We start from the raw sequence: 8117 nt of genomic DNA on the forward strand, positions 1-8117 counted from the left end.
AAAATCTGTAGAGACCACAACAGAAGTAATAAAATGGTAATAAATACATATCAATAATTACTTTGAATGTAAGTGGACTAAGCACTCCAATAAAAGGGTGTCAGAATGGATAAGAGATCCATCTATATATTGCCTACAAGAGACTCATGTTAGACATAAAGACACCTGCAGATTGAAAGTGAGGGGGTTGAGAGACCATTATCATACAATTGAACGTCAAAAGTAAACCAGAGTAGCAATACTTAACATCAAACAAACTAGACTTGTTTTTGTATGATTTTTATCTTGCTTTGATATTAGGGTAATACTGGACTTATAGAATGACTATGAATGTGTTTCCTCTATTCCAAATTTGTAAGATTTTGATAGTCATTTTTTATTGGAATTTAATGAAACTACGTAGTCTTGGATTTTCCTGTTTTGCGAGACTTTGGATTCCTAATTCAACTTTAATTCTTGTTATTGATCTGAGATGATTTCCTTGGATTCACCTTGGATTCAAGATTCACCATTCAATCTTGGTAATTTGTGCATTTTAAGGAATTGCCTGCTTTTTCCCCTAAGTTATTAGTATATTATTTATAGCAATCTGTTATTGCACTATGTACTTCTGTGTTATCTGTTGTATTGTTTTCTCTTCCATTTCTCATTTTGGTTTTTGAGCTTTTTTTTTTTGTAATGTAAAGTATTGGCAATTTTTTAAAGCTGGTCATTATGGGCACCTGAGTGGCTCAGTTAAGCATCTGACTTCGACTCAGGTCATGATCTCATGGTTCATGGGTTTGGAGCCCAACTGGGGCTCTGTGCTGACAGCTTGGAGCTTAGAGCCTGCTTCAGATTCTCTCTCACCCTCCTTAACCCTCCCCTGCTTGTGCTCTGTCTCAAAAAGAATCATTAATTTTTAAAAATTAACTGTGTGACAAATGGTGCTATCAAGTCTTGCTTGAGAATTAATTGTGGTTTATCTTGAGAACATGTGATCCACTGGCTTGTTATTGTCTGGCTGAATCAAAGGGTGGGATTCCTTCTGTCTTTGCCATCTTGTTAGTAGATTGTGATGAATCCACAATCTGGTTTAAATGTGTTTAATAATTCAAAGTTTTCTTCCACCTTTGTGGAGAGGTTGGTGTAGTAAGAGATCTTGTTTTTAACTATTCCCTCCCACAGGAGGTAGATATCCTCATGCTAGAGGGAACCCAAGGCCTTAATGGCAGATTTTCCCCTTTTCGTGCAGCCGCCAAGGCCCAGTGCCCAGGAATGAGGAGGCCACCCCCTGCAGTGGAGTCCCTGCTGGAGCAGGGCTCTTAGAAGGCAGCCGGAAGGGGCCCGCCTCCTTCTTTCCTTGTTGTTCACCTCTTCCTGTTGCTCCACGGCAGACCTCTGGGACCATCAGTGTGGTCTCCTTGATTCTTGTGATAACAAGATCTCACCATTCCTGTTGCTTGTTAACAACACCATCAATATTAATGGAGAGTGTGAAGGGTATGGAGAAACAGAAAACAAAGGAAGATGTCAAGGGTGTGCGTGTATATGAAAAGTCATATGCATATTTTATAATGTGTATCAAAATATGAAGTGCACTTTGACAGTGAACTGACTGAAAGGATCTTTTAAGATTCTTTATGGAACTGAAATACTGACAGAATGCCCTGATGTTACTAGTGTTTGCTAAGTTCTTGTGAAAATAGGCCAGGTTGACATAATCTATGTTGGTTTCTTCCTTGTATTTTAACTTTTAACCTTCTCCAAACTCCTCATCAAATGGTCATGTTTTAACTGTGCCACTGAGTGGAGAAGGGATAAATTTCTTACTCATGCTGGAGGCTCCGAACAGCTGTCACCTATGGAAAGTTGTAGAGCTTAAATAGTGCCCCCATCTGGCCAGATAAGGGCAATGGGTTTCCTCCCATGACAGCTGCTGATTCGGCCTGCCTTTAGCAGCTGTAACGGGTCAGCTGGATCCCCTCCCGGCAGCCACCTTAGGGAGCCATCCAAGGTTCCACCATCACTGTGGTAGGCATCATCACTACAGAATCTCAGAAACGTTGGGGCAAAATATCAGAGTCTCTGTTGATGTCTTCTACAGCAAATTCTAGAATCAGAGCCCTGCTGGTAACATTTGTATAGCCACTTTCTGGGAAAGTCACCAATCCACTCTGGACTTGCATGCTTTAATTTGTTTTAAGCTTTTTTCTTTTTTTCAGAGAAGTTTTAGGTTTACAGCAAAATTGAATGGAAAGTAGAGTTCCCATATGTCCCCTTGCATGCATAGCCTTCCCCCTCCCAACAGATTGGTATTGAATCTGTACATCAAGTTGGGAAGAACTGACATCCTGGATGGCATGGAGTCTTCCTATCCATAAATTAGGATTATCTCTCTTTAGGTCATTGATTTCTTTCAATTTTCTTTTAGTTCACTGATTCTAGAGCTTAAATAGTGCCCCCATCTGGCCAGATAAGGGCAATGGGTTCCCTCCCATGACAGCTGCTGATCTGGTCTGTCTTTGGCCGGGCAGCTGAATCACCTCCAGAAGTCACCTTAGGGAGCTCTCCAAGGTCCCACTGTAACTTTATTCTGTGATCTACTATCATCTTCTATAGCTTTTAATTATTTCTGAAATGGACCTGCTATGTAATCCTTCAACCTGGGTTTTATTAACAAGTCACATCCACACACATGCTTTTCCCCTTACCTGTACCTCTGCTCCTACCCTCATTCCTCATTCAGTTTTGCATTGATTTTTTTCCCTGCCATTTGTGGTTTTAAAGTATAAATGCATTCTTAGACAATATTTTCATTTGTATTAAAGGGATGTACTTGTCATGTTGTATGAATAAGGTTTTACTCATTTAAATTTTTTTGATATATTGACAGTTTCAGATGTACAACATGATTTGATATTTGCATATATCATAAAATGGTCACAAGAATTCTGGTTAGTATTCATCACCATATACTGCTACAAATATATTTTTCTTGTAATAAGAACTTTAAGGTCTACCTTCTTACCAGTATAATAAAATGCAGTAATACAATGAAGTAATATAGTGAATATTACATCCCTCAGGACTTATTTTGTAACTGGAAGCTTGTATGTTTTAACCCCCTTCATCCATTTCACCTGGGCCCAAATCATTGCCTTTGGCAATCACTAATCCATTCAATCTATCAAAATTGCTTTAAAATTCCACATATAAGTGAGATACAGTATTTGTCACTTTGGACGTCCATGTACACAAGAATAGAACTGGGCCACCATCTTACACCATATACAAAAGTTAGAATGGATTAAAGACTTGGAGGGGTCCCTGAGTGGCTCCATCAGTTAAACATCTCATTCTTTTTTTTTTTTTTTACATGTTTATTTTTGAGGAGAGAGACAGAGCACGAGCGGGAGAGGAACAGAGAGAGAGAGACACAGAATTGGAAGCAGGCTCCAGGCTCTGAGCTGTCAGCACAGAGCCCAACACGGGGCTTGAACTCACAAACCAGGAGATCAGGACCTGAGCCGAGGTTAGACGCTCAACTGACGGAGCCACCCAGGTGCCCCAAGCATTCGACTCTTAATTTCAGGTCAGGTTGCCATTTCACAGTCTGTAGGGTTGAGCCCCATGTAGACTCAGTGCTCAGTGTAGAGCCTGCTTGGGATTCTCTTCCCCCCACTCCTCCTCTCTCCAAATAAGTAAACAAATTAAAAAGACTTGGAATATAATACCGGAAGCCATAAAACTCTTAGAAGAAAACCAGCAGTAAAGTTTTAAACATTGGTGTTAGTGATGATTTTCTTTTCCTTTGGATCGGACACCAAAAGCAAGGGCAATAGAAGCAAAACCAAACAAGTGGAACCATATAAAAATAAAAGCTTCTGCAGTCAAAGGAAACTATCAGTAAAATAAAAAGAGAACCCATGGACTAGGAGAAAATGTTTGCAAATCATTATTCATACTCTCCACGGGAGCTTCCTGGGTGAAATCTGAACTGGATCTCTATATGCAGAGGGCAGAGAGAGAATGAAGAAAGAGGCAGGACACTCCAGCTTGATATGTGGCAGGTTTCATAAGCAAGGGGCCTTCCGTATGAGGCTTGTCTGACATGAAGAGTAGATTTCCATATCTACCCATTAAATCTTAATAGTTGATACAGAAGTCTTCACTGAGTTCGGTCACTGAGACCATCCAGATATCTCAAGGCTATGTCCTTGGGGTGGATTCTGGGAGCAGGAAAGGTAAGTGGGATGCACACTCCAAGGACAGGAGATTCTGTGAGGAGCCTCCAATTCCCCGGGTCCAGGTAATGGGTCTAGTCATTTCAAGGACCTCCTCCAACACTCCCAACACCTGTGACCAGCTCTTATAATTTCACAAACACTGCTCTTGTGTAGTGTGCCCTGAGTGATCAGCAATGTGCCCTGTTCCCAATATACGGATACCTGAGTGTTCAAATGTCTGTAACATGAGGTAATCTATAAAAACCCATTCCAAATCTTGTATAGCTGCCATGGCTCTGATGGGAATAGTTACAGGGCCACTGTGGTCAGTATAATGGGCTGCCTGTGTAGTTTGACAAAGGACACTAATGCCCAGTGTTGTTGATAGTGTGTGCCACCAGCCAGGTTTCTGGATCAGCATTGGTAACATCAGATGAATTAAGAGTACTAGTCACAGCTCATTTGTTCTTAGTGTACTGGTTTTGGCCCTTCCAATTCGCTACCTAGAGTGGTGATACCCATCTTGGTGAGCTACCCATGTAATCAACATCTGGGCTGATTTCTTTGTCAGGAATATGAATGCGCCCACCATAGAAAGACATTTACATCAGATGCCTATCCTGTAACTGGCTGCCACGGGAGCAACAGAAGTATGTGGCTGAAGACCGGTACCATGAACTCGTGAACAGCACAGGTTTGAACCTCACAGGTCCACTGAAACACAGCCTTTTTTCAGTAAATGTATTGAAAAACTTTTTGGAGATTTGTTACAATTTGAAAAAACTTGCAGATGAACCATCCAGCCTAGAAGCACTGAAAAAAAAATTAGGTATGTCGCAAATGACTGAGATTATGTGGACAGCAGCCCATTTCATCATTTCTACTGTAAAATATGTAAAGTCTATTATAAGAAGTTAAAAATTTATCAAAACATGTACACAAACACTACCAGGCACATGGTACCATTTGCAACTGAGAGAAATATAAGGATGCAGTAATACGTCATAATTGCATAAGATTAACCTTAGTATATACTGTACTGTAATAATTTTATAGCCACTTCCTGTTGCTAATGCAGCAAGCACAAGTGTGGTGAATATCTGCTTAAAATGCTATGTGACACTAACCCACATGGGCAATTTGACTCTGCAATAAATTGTATATTGCATTTAAATGTGATGTTTTGTGTTTCTTGCATATTTTTCATTGTGTTTAGCGCAATACCATAAACCTCAAACGACACCACGGGACCCATATCCAGTGCTACTAGTAGATGCTGGAAGAAGCAGAGAAAAGTCGCAACCTTACCGATTTAAGTTGAAATGCTTATCTGCACTACAGATTGAGGTTTGCACTTGCAGTTGCCCGCTATCTTAAGGTAAGTTAATCCAATGTGAGGACTGATGTAATAAGAGGAAGTTCATGAAGCCACCATTGCAGCTGCACCAGCAGACACAAAATCCTTTCACTTTTTGGTAAAATATCTCGTCTCTTACTGAGGGTGCAGGATTTATGTTGGTGCAGAATTGCTATAAGAAAGGTATATAGATTCTAATATTATTCCAGAAAAAGCACAGTTATTGTAGGACAACTTAAAGCAAACACAGGTAAAGGATATAAAGCTATAGAACTTAATGTCAATAAAGGATGGTTTGATAATATTAGAAATTTGGCTTTAAAATGTCAAGATAATAGAAGAAGCAACTTCTGCCAACCAAGGGGTAGAAGACAAGTTTCCAGATGCCATTAAGAAAATCACCGAGTAGAGGCCCCTGGTTGGCTCAGTTGGTGGAGCCTAAGATTCTTGATCTCAGGGTTGTAAGTTTGAGTCCCAAGCTGGGTGTAGAGATTACCTAATAAAATCTTTTAAAAAGAAAAAAGAAAATCATTGAGTAGAAAGGATATCTTTTCTGAACAGGTTCTAATGCAGATTAAGGTAACCTATGCTGGAAAAAACGGGGAAAAAGACACAGAGGACATTGTAAGGAAGAGAAGTAAACACCAGGATTTAAGACAGGACAGGCCAACTCTAGTATATGGTACAAATGGAATTGGATTTATGATCAGGACTTATCTATAAAGCTTCTGATTCCAACCCTTGAAGGGAAAAGATAAATACTTTCCAGTCATTTGGTTGTAAAACAAAAAGGCCTAGACAATGAAAAATTTTATGGATTGAATGATTCCACTGATGTTTTGTCCTTGAAAATTCTTTTGATATCAGGTAATGCCCCTGGTCACCCAGAATACCCTAAGTTCAACGTCAAAGATACTGAAGTTATCTACTCGCCCCCCAAACACCCCCTATTCAGCGTCTAAAATTTTTTAAAATGTTTATTTTTGAGAGATCATGTGTGAGTAGGGGAAGGGCAGAAAGAGAGGGAGACACAGAATCTGAAGCAGGCTCCAAGCTCTGAGCTGTCAGCATAGAATCTGAATGGGGCTCGAACAAGTGAACCACCAGATCATGACCTGAGCTGAACTTGGAGGCTTAACCAGCTGAACCACCCCGGTGCCCCCCAAACTCCAATTCAGCCTCTAGATCAGGGATTCATAAGGACTTTTAAGGCTCATTCTACATGGTACTCTAGGGAAAGGATTGTCAATGCTATGGGGAAAAAATCCCCATAGAGAGAACATCATGAAAGTCTAGGAGTGCACCAGTGATGCCATCGTTGTTACAGAAAAGGCTGTGAGCTTCCCATCAAGACAGATACAACAAATTCCAGCTGGAGAAAACTGTCCAAATGTTATAAACCTTGTCAAGTCATGTATGACACAGCTAATTAAGGAAATGTTTGAAGAGATTGTGCATATAGCAAAAAAAGACGGGGAATGAAGAGCTTCAAGAAAGGAATGTTGGAGAAGTTCAAGAGCTAATGGCCACAACACCAGAGGAATTAAGACGACTTGATGGGGATGTGTGCTTCCAATCCAGTGACAGAGGATGTGAAGACATGAAGCAGTGTCAGAAAGCAGAGTGGCATTAGACAGTCTGACAGAAAAAGTTCCAGTACTCACAACTGCTTTTGACCTCTTTGAAACTGGACCCATCTATGATATACAGGTACTGAAACTCAGGAAAATAGTGAAGAAGGATTAGTACCGTATAGAAACATTTTTAGAGAAATAAAAAAGGAAAATCAGACAAATTATAACGTGTTTCCATAGTTACACTGACAGTGCCTGCCTCTCTTGCCTCTTTTCACCTTTTCTACTCCTACAACCCAAGGCAGCAAGACCAACTTCTCCTCTTGTTCTTTCTCCTCAGCTTACTCAGAGTGGAGACAATGATGATCTTCATGACGACCCGCTTCCATGAAAAAAAAAAAAACAGTAATCACCATTCCATTTAGGTAATAAGCTTAGCTCTTGTGTGTGTAAGCATCTTTGTGTGAAAATCCTACAGCCATACAGCAAGAGCCATATGAATTGTATCTTTGTTTTCCTTCACGAGTCTAAGATTTATCTGTTTTATTTATCTTTTCAAGGAACCAGCTCTTAGTTTCATTGATCTTCCTGTTATTTTTTTAGATTTTATTTTTTAAATTTCTCCTGGGATCTTTATTATTCCTTTTCTTCTATTAACCTTGGGCTTTGTTCATATTTTTATACTTCCTTTACATTTAAGGTGACATTGTATATTGGAGCTTTTTTTTTGTCTGTTTCTTATATTGCTCTAAACTTTTCTTGTAGAACTGCTTTTTCTGTGTCCCACAGATTTTGGAATATGATGTCTCCATTTACATTTGTCTCTGGGTATTTTTCTTTGTCTTTCATTTCCCCCATTGACCTCTGGATTATTTAGTAATATACCATTTAACCTCCATGTTTGTGTTTTTCCGTGTGTGTGTGGTTTTTTTTCTAGTTTCCTGATATTGTGGCAGGAAAAGATGCTTGATATGATGT

The sequence above is a fragment of the Suricata suricatta genome, chromosome 6, assembly GCF_006229205.1.
Source record: "Suricata suricatta isolate VVHF042 chromosome 6, meerkat_22Aug2017_6uvM2_HiC, whole genome shotgun sequence".
NCBI classification, from domain to species: Eukaryota; Metazoa; Chordata; class Mammalia; order Carnivora; family Herpestidae; genus Suricata; species Suricata suricatta.